The sequence below is a fragment of the Eschrichtius robustus genome, chromosome 1 (assembly GCF_028021215.1).
Source record: "Eschrichtius robustus isolate mEscRob2 chromosome 1, mEscRob2.pri, whole genome shotgun sequence".
Taxonomy (NCBI): domain Eukaryota; kingdom Metazoa; phylum Chordata; class Mammalia; order Artiodactyla; family Eschrichtiidae; genus Eschrichtius; species Eschrichtius robustus.
In genome coordinates, this window is record NC_090824.1 from 148,605,977 (window position 1) to 148,625,242 (window position 19,266).

Genomic DNA, 19,266 nt, shown 5'->3' on the forward strand with positions numbered 1-19,266 from the left:
GAACGTTGCAAGTGGCTTATGTCCAAGGTAGGTGCCCTTTTCCTCCACTCCTGCTAGAGCCCAGAAATAGACACCCCACTCCGAACAAGCCACTCCTCCCGCACCCATAGAAAGCATGAAATCCTACTCCAGCCAAGCCAAGGAGGGAGGTGCCAGCCTCCAGGGCTTTTCACCTGCAGTTCAGGCGTGGGTTAAAGAGTGTGGGCAGGGTTCCGGTTCACTGCTCCTACACCATCCATTGATGGGGAAGGGAGAACTGACTACCTGCAAAGTCTGAATAGCCTCTCTCAGAAAGGACTGCAGCCCCACACTAAAGTAAAAGCCTGCCTTCGCCAACTGGACTGCCTACCAATGGCAACTGCTACTACCAAGGAAAGACAGATTTTATATTCTGCTTAGGTCAATTTGAACTGAGAACATTTTATTGAAAACAAACATCAGTTTCCCTAGCTAATCTATTATGACTTCAACAAGGCAAACCGTTTGCTCCTGGATAGGTACTGGAGGAATGATGGGTAGGGTCGGCTATGAGACGTATTCTACCTCTGCCAGCTTCTACTTCTGCTCCAAGCTTAACGTAGGCTTCTGAACTTTGCATTAGGTTTTCAGATGTCAATTGGACTGCTCAGAAGTATCTGTTTTGATACTCTCAACAATTACTTCTTGGATTACTTCGATGTATGCTTGAATGCCAGTAAACATTTCAAGTTCATTAATCCCTTCCTCTTACCAGAATTGTCAAGTTTTCCCTGGTCTATCACCAAAGTTGCAGGCCCCGTCGCAGATAAATTACAATAGCAGCTATCCTTTATGGAGGACTGTGTGCTAAGAACTTTGCGTGTGCTGTATCAGTCAGTACTTCTCTGTGAAGGAGGTACTGTTGTCGCCTTTTTATTGATAAGAAAGCTGAGGCTTGTCCAATGTTAGAGACCTAGGAAAATTGAAGAAAAATATTTTAAATGCTGGAAATATGGCTTTAAACACTTCAGAACTTGTGTGCTTAGCCACTACATTCGGCAGTGTCTTGAAAACCTTGAACCTATGGAGTGAATTTTTGAGACAATTATTTTTACTATGGCCTACATTTACTTTTTATTAATTTAAACACACTTTTGTTTGGAAAAGAATATTTTTTACAGGAGGCCATGGAATGTAAATTGGTAGAGCTACTATAGAGAACTTTAAGTAGTTTCCTGAAGAAACTAAGAGCTAACATATGATCCAGCAATCCCACTCCTGGTCATATATCTGGCGAAAAATGGTTCAAAAGGATACATGCACCCCAATGTTCATTTCAGCACTGTTTACAATAGCCAAGACATGGAAACAACTCTAATGTCCATCAACAGATAAATGGATAAAGATGTGGTACATATATAAATGGAATAAGCCATTAAGAAGAATGCAATAATGTCATTTGCAGCAATAGCGATAGATCAGGAGATTATCGTACTAAGTGAAGTAAACCAGACAAATACCACTATCATATGAGATTGCTTATATGTGAAATCTAAAAAAATAATACAAATGAATTTATTTACAAAACAGAAGCAGAATCACAGATTCGAGAATGAATTTACTGTTACTGTGGTGAAAGGTGGGGTGGAGGGATAGACTGGGAGTTACTTGTAAATTAAAAACAGAGTTTATGCACCCACCCTGAATGTACTGGTTGCAGAGCGGGAATTCTAAGTAAAAGAGAACCTTCATAAAGTCTCGTGATTTGGGACCCTAAGGCTTGGAGCGGCAGGTTTGAATATCCAACCTCACAGCAAACTAGCTTCTCTTTTCTAAAAACTGCTCAAAGACTCAGTCTGGGCCAGTAGACCCTCTAGTGATGCTTTCTCATTGTTTCGTGCCCAATACAAAGTCACATCCAAGCACAGCCCAGAAGGAGAACTTCGGGTTCTATTCCCCAGTGAGTTTGCAAACTTGAAAGACTGCAGCTTCTTGAACATTTGTAGTCACAGGAGTCTTTGAAGCTTTCGGGGGATTACTTTAAGGATATTAGAACCAGAAAGGACCTACAAAGACTGGGCTGACTGCAATTTATAAATGGATTAAACAGTACGAGCAATTTGTTTTAAAGCTTAACAATGAAACTATTTGAGTAAAATGACTTGAAATCTGGATTCATACTAGTCTTCAGCCAAAGACATTGAGATGCTGGCACTTCCCTGATAAACCAGAAAGGCCCAAGTCTTTAAGAGGTGGAAATGTTGGAGTGGGTCCATGTGTAACTAATCCATTCACCATCTAGCCACAAGCAGGGACACTCAAGGATATTGCCCTCACCAGAGACTAGAAAAGTCTCAGTGACAGACTTCCAGCATCTATGGAAACTCAGTGGAGACTGCAAACAAAGGTGGGAGATGCCGCCATGGACTCATGGATACTCTTGGAGTATCATGGCCATGTGGCATAACAATTTACAGAGGCAGTAGGTTCAATGGCCACGGTAAGCCATAGGAATGGAAGATAAATCAGAGCAATTTGATCCACAGCATCTGAGACAAAGGCTAATTGATCCCAAGGGTCTGTAACAAGGACACAGATGCAAAGCCTATGAAGGCTCTGCTTGGTAATATATACCAGATTATATAATTCGGGGAAGAACTAGGGCCAGAGTGTTGTAGTACATGTTGACATAATGGGGGCTCATGGACTCATTTTGGCCACAAGTTTAAGAGAGTACATAGATTCATAGCCCCTTTGTTGAGCAGGTCCCTTTGAAAGAAGCCCAGAATCATGGCCTTGTCTATACTGCAATTCTCCCTCCGTCTTTCCCAGAGGAAAGGAGTTATTCACCATGGTGAGTGTGCCCAGAGGAAAGGAAAATAATCAAACTTTCTGGAGTAATTCCGTTCTGGCTAGAATTTTCAAAATTTGGATTTCTCTTTGACTCATACCTGGATTCGGTTAACTCATGTGTTTTCTGTCATAATATATCCAGCCTGGAGGGACTCTAATCATCTTGATAGCCTGTGGGGCATTGGGTTAGTTCTTCTGAGTGGCAGAAGTAAGCACCTTAGGTGCTTTATTACAGAGCATGAAGTGCAATGTGACCCAGCAGAGCCAATGGTACTTTATCTGTTCAAATAGGGATGGCTTCTCTGACAAGTTGTAGTGGGAGAATCCCCAAGCAGACATCCTGAGTTTTGAAACAGAAACATGTGTTCACAACCATTCTCCAGTCTCATAGATTCTTGGCGTCCTAGTGTGCCTATAGATTGTGGGTTGCTATTAAAGAGACGTGGCCTGATATATCCATCATGAATGGAGATTCTATACACCAAGCCTGAGTAGGGCTGGAAAGTATAACCTTTTGCATGAGTAAGGGATGCAGATTCTCATGGCATCAAGTCCACATGCAAAATAACCATAACAGCAGAGATACAGGACATTCATGAGCTCAACAAAGTGGACTTTCCCTCACAAGAACTGATTTGCCACTAATGAGCACCCATCTGCTACCAAAGGGAGCCAACTCTCTCAATGTGGCACCATTTCCTTAGGGATACTGACAGGTTCATTACTGCAAAGCCTTGCATCCTTGAGTTGGCAGCGTGTGTTCTTCCTCTTCTTTGGAATAGATAAGTTTTCAGATGTGCATTTGCCTTTCCTGTCAGCATGGCCATTCATATTACATTCCTTAATCATTGCCATGATGGCTCACACAATATTACCTCTGCTTTTCAGGCCAATTCAACTTGCCAGAACTTCAGAAAGCCTCATAGATTTTAATGGTCTAGAAATCAGTATTTTTTATTGGTGGTGAAAGTTTTAATAGTAGTGGTATAATAGTATGATATAATCAATGGTGTGCAAACACCTCACAAGACTCCAGCCAGATAAGTCACATTTTAAAAATGTCTTGCTCTAATTCATTGACGACCAATGGAATAGAAATAAAAGAAGAAAAAAAGAAATAATAATTGAGCATGGAAAGGAAGGCTGGACACTCATCTTTGATTTGTCAGTCTCAAGTGCTTCAGCTACACTTTGAATAAAGAATAAATCTCCTCACCTTACAGATACAATACAGAACAGAAAAACCACACAACTGGGTGAATCGGTAAACATGGGCCATCAGCAAACTGCATACACCTGACCTGAGAAGCAGCATTTGCCGTTTTAAAAGCAAGATGCAAAATTGTACAGCTCACCTGCTGACAGAAAGTAATTCTAAAAGAATTTAACTTCTACACATTTTTCTTTGGTGAAAAGAATAAACCAAACAAGGCAGAAAAATCCAAGGCTGAGGAGAATAATTTCCCACAAAATAAAGGCCTTGTTAAGGATGGAAGGTTTAAAAAAGGTCATCTTCCAACCATGCTTTCGTTCCATCTCAAAGCCTATTTTGCCAAATTTCTCATTTTCATAACTTGGTTGCTGATAAGTAATATATCATGGGACGCTCCTGCTAAGTGTTCCTAGTGTCCCTCTGGAGGTTTAATTTATTAGGCTTGCAATAAGACCCAATTTGCACAGTACACCTTTGTGAAACATTTATTGGAAGGGAATGTAAGAGGTGGAAACTGGAGCGAGAGGTGAGAGCTGAGTGAACCCCTTTAGTCATTCCATGAGAATAAATATCCATAAATTAAATAGGTATATATTTGCAGCTATTTTGAAACTAAAGTAGCAAATCTTCTCTGCAAGCAAAATGGTCCTGGAATTAAGCAGTTTGGCTTCAGATGCTGTATTCACCAAAGGAGACTAATACAAAAAACTCTAAACTCTCAGCTGTTTCTCATAATCAGAACTTTTTCACATCCCAGCCTGGAAAAGTGAGCACCTGGCTCTAGCTCCACCCATTTTTCTCCTGCGTGGCTCTACTCTTCTTTTCCACTTTTCCAGCAGATGGATAAGAGAGTGAGTCTCAGGTAGAAGATGTTAAAGCAGCACTCATTCTGTTAGGCATAGCCAAGGAGCATGGCAACTCCTATCTGAATGCACAGGCGGCTAGGAAGTGTCCATGAAGATGAAGGGGAACATGGATATTCATGAAGGAGAGCCAAGTGAACAGGAGCAAAAACGGGAACCCTTGTGGTTCAAATGTCAGAAAGCAGCCCTGTGGCTGACGAGCAAGTGCAGTACGTGGTTCCGCATGGCCAGCAGCAGCCACAGAACTGGGACGATTATTTAGAAATGCAGACTGCGTAGTGTCCATCACAGACGTACTGAAATAAATCTGCATTTAAACGCACTTTAAACTATGGGACACACTGGCTGCTCTTGCCAATCCAAATTGTCTCCAAATAGTTTAATCTTATAGTAACTTTAAGATAATTTGGAAAGGAGAAATTCAATGCAATTAAACTTTCTCAGCTATCGCCACGCACATCATCTCAAATTAAACAGCAATTGAAATAATTGTTTCATGTGTGTCAGGATACACCTTTCAAATTCAAACGTGTTCATTCTTATATATTTCTAGAGTTCTGAGTCCTAAGAATTATCTTTAAAGTAGTATAAGTTCACCAAGGTACTTAAGCATCAGAATTCACACAAAATGACCCTAATCTATAGATATTTGAGACCATGTTAGATAAAATTCAGATCAATTACCAGCACTTCATTCACCCACACCAATAACAACACCCACTTCAAGCAACAACTGCTACATTGATGAGCCACTGGACAAAAGCCCAGGGTTACAGAAAGATCTAAACACTTGTGAGAGAGGATGTGATCTTTCACTGCTGGGTGGCTGTTGACAGCATTGAAGATCTGCATTTTTAGGCAAAATCCCTTCCATCTGTCCAATGAAAAGATCACTGGCAAACTCTGCCACAAGTACAAGGCAAAGATTGGGGGTTCCACAGAGGAACCTCTTCCACAGGAGGAATAGTGGAGGAATCATCCCAGAAGATAACAGAAAGATATTTTGGTACTTCAAATGCTTTCCCCAAACAGGTTATATTGGTCTTAAAGTACAAACGTTCTCTAAATAAAACGAAATTTCACTACTTTGGATATTGTCATTCGCTCTTCAAAAACAGGGTAGAGAGAAGTCCCACAAGGGCAGTGAACATGAAGGTACGACAGGTAAGAATAATTTTCAGCTTTATTACCCATTTTACTATACTTATTTTTATGATTCTCAGTGCTTTCTTCTTACTTACTTTGTAAAACACCAGGAAAATGAACACGTAAGAAGGAAAAGAATGGAAACCCATATTAGAAATCCAAGGGCCTCAACAAAGCAAAGGACTTGGGGATTTCAAATATGCTTCCAAGCTCTCTAGAAATATGAGCAAAAATCCTATTGCATTTAGAATACACCTAACCTGCCTTATTATTGAGCTCAAATATGTCACCTTAGCATGGGTGCTACATTGGCAATGAGAAATAGATTGACTAATCTCAACTGAGACATTACAAAAGCCATGTACATAGAGGTACATGCCCCTTTGGATCATTTTCCTTTAATTATGGTTCAGTTTTATTGGAGGGGAAGGGAGAGGTTTCCCGCAGAATGACTTTATAATGGCTATATCATTGGTGAAATTTTAGCTCCACTTTGTGTAAACAAGCGATTAGGATTTCTCTAATAAATAGGCATAGATAATTAGACATATAATATATAAAGGAGGAAATGATGCCAAGAATTAAGTTTTCTATTTTCCAAACTGTGCTCCGTCAAGTCCTGGGAGTGTGGGGGAGCAGCAGGGAATCTGGCTTCTGAGCCAGTCACCTCAGCCAGAGAGGCTCTGAGAAGGTTTTGCACATCAGGTTTCCTTTAAGATTGGAAAACGCAAAAAAACACTGTGTGAAAACCTGAGTCTGCCTGTATCCCTCAGTTTACCAATGTGATGAATGGAGAAGGTAACACAGTAAATTCCCCAGATGGAATGAGGTAATGAGTGTCGAGTCCGTAGAACAGGGCCTCACGCTGAGTGTGGAATTTGTGTCCATGCTACTATGCAGCATTCTAGAGAAAAGGCACCTTCTTCCAATAGTATGGCTGCAAGGGCATATATTGAGGCCCTTGGTACTATAGACTGTTGTAAAACATTCATTTCATTTTGTCTCCAAATTTAAAGATTGGACCAAACTAAGACAACTAGGTAAAATTACCAGACCCAGAATTTGGAAATACAGAATTCATTCACTCACTGAGATATTCTATAAAGTCTTGTATTAGAAAACACACACGCACGTATACAATTACGTACGTGTATGCTTGGGCATGTGAGGGGTATACGCAAGCACACATACACATCCAGCCTCTAGGCTTAGGAAGAAATCTTTTTTCTTTTTTGCTTTCAACTTGACTCAGCGGGAGAATGCAAACAAGTGAAACATGAGAACTGCAAAAGAGCTCTGGGCCTGTAATGACTCCAATCCCTGAACTAAGAGATTTGACCAAACTCTAGCATGGCTTCTGGAGGTTTAAGGTCATGTCCCTAGGGTGATCCCAGCCCCACCTAAAATGCCTACCTGAGAAAGCTTAACACTGCCAGAATTTATTTGATTTAGCCAAATATATTTGTACACGCCAAAACCTGGTAATAGACAGGCCCCAGTACCCCCCTTAGAGCAGTTAGTTTAGAAGGCTTGAAGTTGTAAATCCCTTCTCTGCCCTTTGAGATGTAAATTTCCCCTACACAGAACTGAACCCTCAAGGACCTGAGAGCTGTCTTTGAACATTCCAGAAGGTTCTTTTTTTTTTTGCTCCCAACCCCTGGAAGAGGATAAGGGACTAACTTAGCTAGCCCTCTGCCTCAACCTGAACTACTGCCTCCCTTCATAAAGATAAGAGAATTTTGCTTATCCTCTGGATAAATATCAATTAATAAACCCTAATTAACCTGTAATTAATTAACGCACATGGACCAAAAGCCTCCTTCACACCTCTCAGTAATTCTCACTCAGTACACCTCAGCCTTAGAAAGTCTTCTGCCTTTGTTTCAGTAAATTGGCGTTCAGTTCATGATGGACTTTCTTCCCTTCTGCAGTAGTTATTATGAAGTCTATACTCCCTGCCTTAGCTAGTGTTTGTCTTTGACAAGTCTAACGTAAAATCATCACAAATGTGTCATATTTCAACTTTTTGCTCTAGACAATTTTCATATTGAAACAAATCTTATTTTATAATGGAAATAAAATTAGAAAAAAATTAAAGTCTGTTCTTACAAAAGAACTCTGTTTACTGGTCTGGAAAAAAGTTAGTTTTAATCCTAGTGTGTCTAAAATAAACTATCCTATTGTAGAGGATACAATTCCAGAGGCTTCTCACTGGCCAGAAAAACAATGTAGAATTTGTGCAGGAATACATATTTTCTATATAATATCTGACAATTTAGTCAGATATGTTCATTTTTAAAAGCTGATAAGTAACCCTTTAAAGACAGTGTGTAATGTCTTTGAAACTTGGAAGCTATTTGGTCTCAGGCTATCAGGATTCTGTTTCTCTGAGAAGTGTCAACTGAAAAACAAAGCACAACTAAAAGTTGAGATTTTATTATGTTTTTTCTGAGGACTTCGAGAAATCCTGTAAGATACCTCTGAGGCTTACCGCTCCCAAGAAGTAAGTGAACAGCCAGGATATATAGCAGTGTTTGCAACAAAGATTAGTCAGAACATTAAAAGATTACTGTTAATTAAAGAGAACAAGACATCTCAATTAAGGAATTTAGCACTTTCTATTTATGGGAAGATGCAAGCATCTGGGTTCATTGAAATCATTCCTTTGATAGGCACCTCAGCTATCTGGGGCCAGTATCCTGTTTTCATCCATTTTGAGTCCCCTTTGCTTGCACCATTGGGGGCAGCTGTAAAGTGATGGCTGGCTGGCTGCAGCATATTTTGTTTACTGATATAGCAGGCAACATTTTTCTTTTGCAAAACCTGGTATGAAGATTTAGGATTGAGAAGCCTTCTGAGGAGGACTCTGCTCATAGAGAAAGATATGGTCAGGGTGGGTCCATGGACACCTGTGCAGCTTGGTGAAAGTAGGTGGACAGCTAGGGAGAGTTGGGGGCCAAGCATGGAGATAATCACACTGCAAAAAGGGAAGGAGAGGTTGGCAACACCTGTCAATTATGAGAAAGCAGGAGCAAACAGTGTGAATATATTAATAGTTGTGAACTGTACAATAAAAATGGTAAATTTTATGTTACTTATGTTACTTATATTTTATTGCATTTTTTTTTTAAAGGCAGAAAAACCAAAAATTCTTCCCTGCTTGTTCCACACACCAACTTGGATTAGGTTAGAAAGCAAGGACGAAATAACTCTCTCATCTTTATGCAGCTCTCCTAAAAGCACGATTCTTCCTCAAGGGCAGAGAGCAGCACACATTGCCTCAGTCCTGACACTGTTTCCTCTGCTTTAACTGTGGTCAGAAGTCAGTCTTCTCTCAACCAGTGTCCACCTAGACCTCTGCGCACCCAACGCATTGCTGAGTGCTGTCACCCTGCATTCACTGTTCTATAGGCTAAGTGCTTGGGAGCACAATTATTTCTGGTGCATCTACTGTCCGCTGAGGACCTCCCACATTCTTTCTTGCAGGTTTGGCCCCAAAAATATGTGTTGAATCCATGATGACTCTCATTTTTGTGCATCGCTTGCCCAGGCATGTTCAAACAGTAGTAGGATCAAGGCTCGAACCTATTCTTTTTGCCTCCAAATTATAAAATTGAAAAATCAAGGAGTAAAACATATTTATATAGACATGTTACGGCACTTTAAGCAAACTCAACTCACAAGTGCATTTAAAACACCATTTGAAGAGGATCTTCAAGATGGTGGAGGAGTAGACGGGAGATTACCTTCCTCCCCACAAATACGTGAAAAATCTATCTACATGCGGAACAACTCCTGCAAAACACCTACTGAACACTGGCAGAAGACCTCAGTCTTCCCAAAAGGCAAGAAAATACCCACGTACTTCGGTAGAGCAAAAGAAGAGAGAAAAAACAGACAAAAGAAAAGGGACAGGACCTGTGCCCCTTGGAGGGAGCTGTGAAAGAGTAAAAGCTTCCAGACAGTAAGAAGCCCCTACACTTGTGGAGACGGGGGATGGGAAGGGAAGCTTCAGTGCCACACAGGAGGGAGCAGCAACAAGGATGCAGAAGGCAAGGCAGAGAGATACCCACACAGAGGATCACTGCCGACCAGGACTCACCAGCCTGATAAGCTTGTCACCTCACCCACCAAGGGGGCAGAGGGGAGCTGAGGCTTTGGCATTGGAGGTCAGATCCCAGGGAGTGGACTGGGGCTGACTGTATGAAAACAGCATGAAGAGGGCTAGTAAGCAACAGCTAACTGAGAGGGAATCCAGGAAAAAGTCTGGAACTGCCTGAGAGTCAAAAGACAATTTTTTTAGGGGTGGGCGAGGAGAGCGGATTCAGAGCACAGCTTAAACAAGCCTCAAATATGGCCAAGAGCCACGGCTATCAGAGCAGACACCAGAGAAGGACATGAAACACTAATGCTACTGCTGCAGCACCAAGAATCCTGTGTGCCAGCACAGATCGCTATCTACACGTCCCGCCTCGGAGGCTGTACAGCCGGCCACTGCCAGGGTCCCGTGGTACAGGGACAACTTCCTGGGAGGACACATGGCACGCCTCAGGCTGCTGCAATGTCACGCTGGTCTCTGCCGCTGCCACAGGCTCTAACTGCATGCCATACCCTTCCTTAACCTCGGCCCGAGGGAGCCAGAATCGCCTCTTCAACTTCTCATTTAGCTCCGTCCTGTGTGGGCAAAAAACAAATGCCAGAAAGGGACTTACATGCAGAGGCAGGGCCAAATCCAAAGGTGAACACCAGGAGCTGTGCAAAAAAGAAGAGAAAGGGAAATTTCTCCATGCAGCCTCAAAAGCATCACATTAAAACTACAAAATCAATTTGCTGTTCCTTGCATCTGTGAATTCACACAGAATACATCTGTGAATATACCTGAATTCACAATAAATCAACCCACAATTGAGGGGGTGGACTTTGGGGGCAACTGTAGACCTGGGGTTTGTTGTTTGAGAGTGAGTAGTTTCTGAATTAAATGGTTATCTTAGTTTAGGTTTCAGCGCTTGTTACCATTGGTGGATTTGTTTATTGGTTTGGTTGTTATCTTCCTTTTTTAAAAATTAATTTAAAAGTTTTTTGATTTTAATATTTAAAAATTTTTTATTTTAATAACTTAATTTACTTTAATTTCTTTTTTATCTCACTTTTCTTCTGAGCCTTGTGGCTGACAGGTCTTGGTGCTCCAGCCGGGTGTCAGGCCTGAGCTTCTGATGTTGGAGAGCCAAGTGCAGGACATTGGACAACCAGAAAATTCTTGACCGCATGTAATTTCAATCAACAAGAGCACTCCCATACGTCTCTGTCTCAACAATGACTCAGCTCCATTCAGCGACCAGCAAGCCACTAGTGCTGGACACCCGATGCCAAACAACTAGCGAGACAAGAACACAATTTCACCTATTAGCTGAGAGTTGGCTTAAAAAATCACACTAAGTTCACAGTCACAACCAAACACACCACTGGAGGCGGTCCTGACCACCAGAAAGACAAGATCCAGCTTCATCAACCAAAACACAAGTACCAGTCCCCTGCACCAGGAAGCTTAAACAACACACTGAAGCAACCCACTGTCTACGCACTGGGGACAGACAACCAAAAACAAAATGAACTACAAACTTGCAGCCTGCAAAAAGGAGACCCCCCTCAAACAGAGTAAGCTAAGCAAAATGAGAAGACACAGAAACACAGCAGATGAAGGAACAATGTAAAAACCCACTAGACCAAACAAATGAAGAGGAAATAAGCAGTCTACCTTAAAAAGAATTCAGAGTAATGATAGTAAATATGATCCAAAATCTTGGATATAGAAAGAGGAAATACAAAAAAGTTTAACAAGGAAGTAGAAGAGATAAAGAGCAAACAAACACTGATGAGCAGCACAGTAAATGAAATAAAAATTATAAGAAATAAATAGCAGAACAAAGGCAAAAGAATGAATAAGTGACCTGGAAAATAAAAAGGTGGAAATGACTACCACCATTACCACCAGAGCAGAATAAAGAAAAAAGAATGAAAAAAATTGAGGACAGACTCAGAGATCTCTGGGACAACATTAAACGCACCAAGTTTCGAATTATAGGGGACCCAGAAGAAGAAGAGAGAAATAAAAGGTCTGAGTAAATTTTTAAAGAGATCATAGTTGAAAACTTCCCTATTATGGGAAAGGTAATAAGTCCAGGAAGCACAGAGTCTCATACAGGATAAATCCAAAGAGAAACACGTCAAGATACATTGATCAAACTATCAAAATTAAATACAAAGAAAAAATATTAAAAGCAGCAAGGTAAAAGCAACAAATACAATAAAAAGGTTCCCCATAAGGTTAACAGCTGATCTCCCAACAGAAGCTCTGCAAGACAGAAAGGAGTGGCAGGATATGTATACATAAAGTGATGAAAGGAAAAACCTACATCCAAGGTTACTCTACCCACCAAGGATATTCAGATTCTACTGAGAAATTAGAACCTTTAAAGCAAGCAAATGCAAACAGATATCAGCACCACCAAACCCGCTTTATAGCAAATGCTAAAGGAACTTCTCTAGGCAGGAAACGTAAGAGAAGGAAAAGACCTTCAGAAACGAATCCCCCAAAAATGAAGAAAATGGTAATCGGAATATACATATCGATAATTACCTTAAATGTAAATGTATTAAATGCTCAAACCAAAAGACATAGACTGGCTAAATGGATACAAAAACAAGACCTGTATATACGCTGTCTACAACATTCCCACTTCAGACCTAGGGACACATAAGACTGAAAGTGAGGGGATGGAAAAAGATATTCCATGCAAATGGAAATCAAAAGAAAGCTGGAGTAGCAATTCTCATATCAGACAAAATAGACTTTAAAATAAAGACTATTACAAGAGACAAAGAAGGGCACTATATAATGATCAAGGGATCGATCCAAGAGGAAGCTATAACAATTGTAAATATGCACCCAACATAGGAGCACCTCAATACATAAGGCAAATACTAACAGCCATAAAAGGGGAAATCGACAGCAACACAATCATAGTAGGGGACTTTTAACACCCCACTTTCACCAATGGACAGATCACCCAAAATGAAAATAAATAAGGAAACACAAGCTTTAAATGATACATTAAACAAGATGGACTTAATTGATATTTATAGGACATTCCACCCAAAAACAACAGAATGCACATTTTTCTCAAGTGCTCATGGAACATTCTCCAGGATAGATCATATCTTGGGTCACAAATCAAGCCTTGGTAAATTTAAGAAAATTGAAATCGTATCAAGTATCTTTTCTGACCACAACGCTATGAGAATAGATATCAATTACAGGAAAAGATCTGTAAAAAATACAAACACATAGAGGCTACACAATACATTACTTAATAACGAAGTGATTACTGAAGAAAAGCGGAAATCAAAAAATACCTAGAAACAAATGACAATGGAGATACGACGACCCAAAACCTATGGGACACAGCAAAAGCAGTGCTAAGAGGGAAGTTTATAGCAATACAAGCCTACCTCAAGAAACAGGAAACATCTCGAATAAACAACCTAACCTTGCACCTGAAGCAATTAGAGAAAGAAGAACAAAAAAACCCCAAAGCCAGCAGAAGGAAAGAAATTATAAAGATCAGGTCAGAAATAAATGAAAAAGAAATGAAGGAAACAATAGCAAAAATCAATGAAACTAAAAGCTGGTTCTTTGAGAAGATAAAATTGATAAACCATTAGCCAGACTCATCAAGAGAAAAAGGGAGAAGACTCAGATCAATAGAATTACAAATGAAAAAGGAGAAGTAACCACTGACACTGCAGAAATACAAAAGATCATGAGAGATTACTACAAGCAGCTCTATGCCAATAAAATGGACAACCTGGAAGAAATGGACAGATTCTTAGAAATGCACAAACTGCCGAGACTGAACCAGGAAGAAATAGAAAATATGAACAGACCAATCACAAGCACTGAAATTGAAACTGTGATTAAAAACCTTCCAACAAACAAAAGCCCAGGACCAGATGGCTTCACAGGTGAATTCTCTCAAACATTTAGAGACGAGCTAACACCTATCCTTCTCAAACTCTTCCAAAATATTGCAGAGGGAGGAACACTCCCCAACTCGTTCTACGAGGCCACCATCACCCTGATACCAAAACCAGACAAAGATGTCACAAAGAAAGAAAACTACAGGCCAATATCACTGATGAACATAGATGCAAAAATCCTCAACAAAATACTAGCAAACAGAATCCAACAGCACATTAAAAGGATCATACACCATGATCAAGTGGGGTTTATCCCAGGAATGCAAGGATTCTTCAATATACGCAAATCAATCAACGTGATACACCATATTAACAAATTGAAGGAGAAAAACCATATGATCATCTCAGTAGATGCAGAGAAAGCTTTCGACAAAATTCAACACCCATTTCTGATAAAAGCCCTGCAGATAGTAGGCATAGAGGGAACTTTCCTCAACATAATAAAGGCCATATATGACAAACCCACAGCCAACATTGTCCTCAATGGTGAAAAACTGAAACCATTTCTACTAAGATCAGGAACAAGACAAGGTTGCCCAATCTCACCACTATTATTCAACATAGTTTTGGAAGTGTTAGCCACAGCAATCAGAGAAGACAAAGAAATAAAAGGAATCCAAATCGGAAAAGAAGTAAAGCTGTCACTATTTGCAGATGACATGATACTATACATAGAGAATCCTAAAGATGCTACCAGAAAACTCCTAGAGCTAATCAATGAATTTGGTAAAGTAGCAGGATACAAAATAAATGCACAGAAATCTCTTGCATTTCTATACACTAATGACGAAAAATCTGAAAGTGAAATTAAGAAAACACTCCCATTTACCATTGCAACAAAAAGAATAAAATATCTAGGAATAAACCTACCTAAGGAGACAAAAGACCTGTATGCAGAAAATTATAAGACACTGATGAAAGAAATTAAAGATGATACAAATAGATGGAGAGATATACCATGTTTCTGGATTGGAAGAATCAACATTGTGAAAATGACTCTACTACCCAAAGCAATCTACAGATTCAATGCAATCCCTATCAAACTACCAGTGGCATTTTTCACAGAACTAGAACAAAAAATTTCACAATTTGTATGGAAACACAAAAGACCCCGAATAGCCAAAGCAATCTTGAGAACGAAAAATGGAGCTGGGGGAATCAGGCTCCCCGACTTCAGACTATATTACAAAGCTTCAGTAATCAAGACAGTTTGGTACTGGCACAAAAACAGAAATATAGATCAATGGAACAGGATAGAAAGCCCAGAGATAAACCCACACACCTATAGTCAACTAATCTATGACAAAGTAGGCAAAGATATACAATGGAGAAAAGACAGTCTCTTCAATAAGTGGTGCTGGGAATACTGGACAGCTACATGTAAAAGAATGAAATTAGAACACTCCCTAACACCATACACAAAAATAAAGTCGAAATGGATTAAAGACCCAAATGTAAGTCCAGACATTATACAACTCTTAGAGGTAAACATAAAACACTCTCTGAGAGAAATCACAGCAAGATCCTTTTTGACCTGCCTCCTAAGAAATGGAAATAGAAACAAAAAAATAAAGGGACCTAATGAAATTTGAAAGCTTTTGCACCACAAAGGAATCCATAAACAAGATCAAAAGACAGCCCTCAGATTTGGAGAAAATATTTGCAAACGAAGGAACTGACAAAGTATTAATCTCCAAAATACACAAGCAGAGCATGCAGCTCAATATCAAAAAAACAATCAACCCAATCCAAAATGGGCAGAAGACTTCAACAGAGATTTCTACAAAGATATAGAGTTTGCCTACAGATATACAGATTTATGTAAGATATAAACTCATGAAAAGATGCTCAACATCACTCATCATTAGAGAAATGAAAATTAAAGTACAGTGATGTATCAACTCACACGTGTCAGAATTGCTATCATCAAAAAATCTACAAGCAATAAATGCTGAAGAGGGTGGAGCAAAAAGGGAACCCTCTTGCACTGTTGGTGGAGTGTAAATTGAAAAAAATACTGTGGAGAACTGTGTGGAAGGTCCTTAAAAGTTAAAAATAGCAGTACCATATGATAGAGCAATCCCACTCCCACTCCTGGGGAAAACCATAATTCTAAAATAATCATGTACCACAATGTTCATTGAAGCACTATTTACAATAGGCACGACATGGAAGCAGCCAAGTGTCCCTTGACAGATGAATGGATAAAGACGATGTGGTACATATATACAATGAATTATTACTCAGCCATAAAAAGGAATGAAATTGGGTCATTTGTAGTGAGGTGGATGGACCTAGGGATTGTCAGAGTGGAGTCAGAAAGAGAAAAACTAATACCGTACGTATGCTACGATATGTATATGGAATCTCAAAAAAAAGAGTTCTGAAGAACCTAGGGAAAGGACAGGAAAAAGACGCAGATGTAGAGAATGGACTTGAGGACACGGGGAGGCGGAAAGGTAAACAGACAAAGTGAGAGACTGGCATTGACTTATATACAATACCAAACTTAAAATAGCTAGTGGGAAACAGCCACATAGCACAGGGAGCTAAGAGAATTCAGCACCACCAAACCAGCCTTATGACAAATACTTCTCTAAGAGGAGGGAAAAAAGAAAATGAGGTCACAACTACAAACAAGAAAATCACAAGTGGCTAACACACTGGTCAAGGCAAATATAAACTAGTAGTAGGAAAAAAATCCCAAAACAAATATGATATCAAAACCAACAACCGTGAGGAGAGTACAGGAAATGAGAATTTTATTTGAAATTAAAAGACCAGCAACATAAAACAACATTGTACTTATACAGACTGTTATCTCAAAACCTCATGGGAACTACAGACCAAATGTCTACAATAGATACATACCCAAAAAAGAAAAAGCAACTCAAACACAACACTGAGGCTAGACATCAAACCACAAGAAGAGAACATAACAAGAAAGAAGACTGATACAAACAAATACAAAACAATTAAGAGAACAGCAATAGGAACATACATCATAATAATAACATTAACGTAAATGGATTAAATGCTCCAACCAAAATACATTAACTGCCTGAATGGACACAAAAAGAGGACCCATACATATGCTGTCTACAAGAGACCCACTTCAGACCTAGGGATATACACACAGACTAAAATGAAGGTATGGAAACAGATATTCCATGCAAATGGAAATGAAAAGAAAGCTGGAGTAACAATACTAATATCAGACAAAATATACTTTAAATAATGACTTTTATAAGAGACGAGGAAAGACACAAAATGATCAAGGGATAAATCAAAGAAGAAAATAAAACAATTGTAAATATATATGCACTCAACATAGAAACACCTCAATATATAAGACAAATACTAAAAGCCATAAAAAAGGAAATTGATAGTAACACAATAACAGCCGGGGAAGTTAACATAAACCAGAGGACAAAACACCCGAACAGAAAAACAATAAGAAAACATAAGCCTTAAATGACACATTAGACCAGACGAACTTAATTGATATTTAAAGGGCATTCCATCTGAAAGCAGCAGAATACACTTTTTTCTCAAGTGCACATGGAACATTCTCCAAGATAGATCACAGCTTGGGACACAAATCAAGCCTCAGTAAAGTTATGAAAATTGAAATCATATCTAGTATCTTTTCTGACCACAGCACTAAGAGATTAGATATAAATGACAGGGGAAAGCTGTAAAAAAACCCAAACACATAAACAAATTTAATAACTAATGGAGCAGAAACAAATGAAATAGAGATGAAGCAAACTACAGCAAAAATCAATGAACTAAAAGCTGGTATTTTTATAAGATAAACAACATTGATAAAACTTAAGCTAGACTTGTCAGGACAAAAGGAGAGCACTCAAATTAATAAAATTAGAAATGAAAAAATTACAATGGACAGCACAGTAATACAAAGGATCATAAGACACTACTACAAGCAAATATATACACAAATAAATGCACAGCTAATAAAATTCACCGCTGAGAAGAAATGGACAAATTCTTAGAAAAGTACAACCTTCCAAGACTGAACCAAGAAAAAATAGAAAATATGAACAGACCAATCATAAGTACTGAAATTGAAACAGTATTTTAAAACTTCCAATACACAAAAGTCCAAGACCAGATAGCTTCACAGGCAAATTCTGTCAAATTTAGACAAGCGTTAAGACATATCCTTCTGAAACTCTCCCAAAATTTTGCAGACAAAGGACCACTCCCAGGGTCAGTCTATGAGACCACCATAACACTGATACCGAAACGAGATAAAGATACCACAAAAAAGAACATCACAGGCCATTTTCACTGATGAATAGAGACAAAAAATCCTCAGCAAAATACAAGCAAACTGAATCCTACAACACATATCATACACCATGATCACGTAGGATTTATCAGAGGGATGCATTTACTCTAATATCAGGAACAAGACAAGTATGTCCACTCTTGCCACTTCTATTCAAGATAGTATTGGAAGTATTAACCACACAATAAGAGACTAAGACAAAAGGAATTCAAATTGGAAAAGAAGTAAAATGGTCACTGTTTGCAGATGACTTAATACTATACATAGAAACTCCTAAAGACGCTACCAGAAAACTACTAAACCTCATCAGTGAATATTGTTAAGTGTCAGGATGCAACACTAATACACAGAAAACTGTTGTATTTCTATACACTATCCACAGATAAACCCACACACCTATAGTCAACTAATCTCTAGTCAAGGGGCCAAGAATACACAATGGAGAAAAGACAGTATTGTCAAAAACTGATACTGGGAAGACTGGACAGCTACATGTAAAGGAATGAAATTAGAACACTCTCTACCATCCTACAGAAAAATAAACACAAATGAGATCAAAGCCCTAAATGTAAGGCAGGGTACAATAAACAGAAAAAAGGGAGAACACTCTGACATAATTCGCAGCAATATCTTATATATGGACTCCTAAAAACTTGTACAAATGTACTTATTTACAAAACAGAAATAGGGTCACATAGAAAACAAACATGCTTAAGGGAAATATGGGGGAAGGATAAATTGGGAGATTGTGATTGACATATACACACTGCTATATGTTAAATAGAAAAGTAATAAAGACTTTATTGCAAAAGGAACTCGACTCAATACTGCGAAATAAATTACATTGGAAAAGAATCTAAAAAACAATTTATATAAGTATA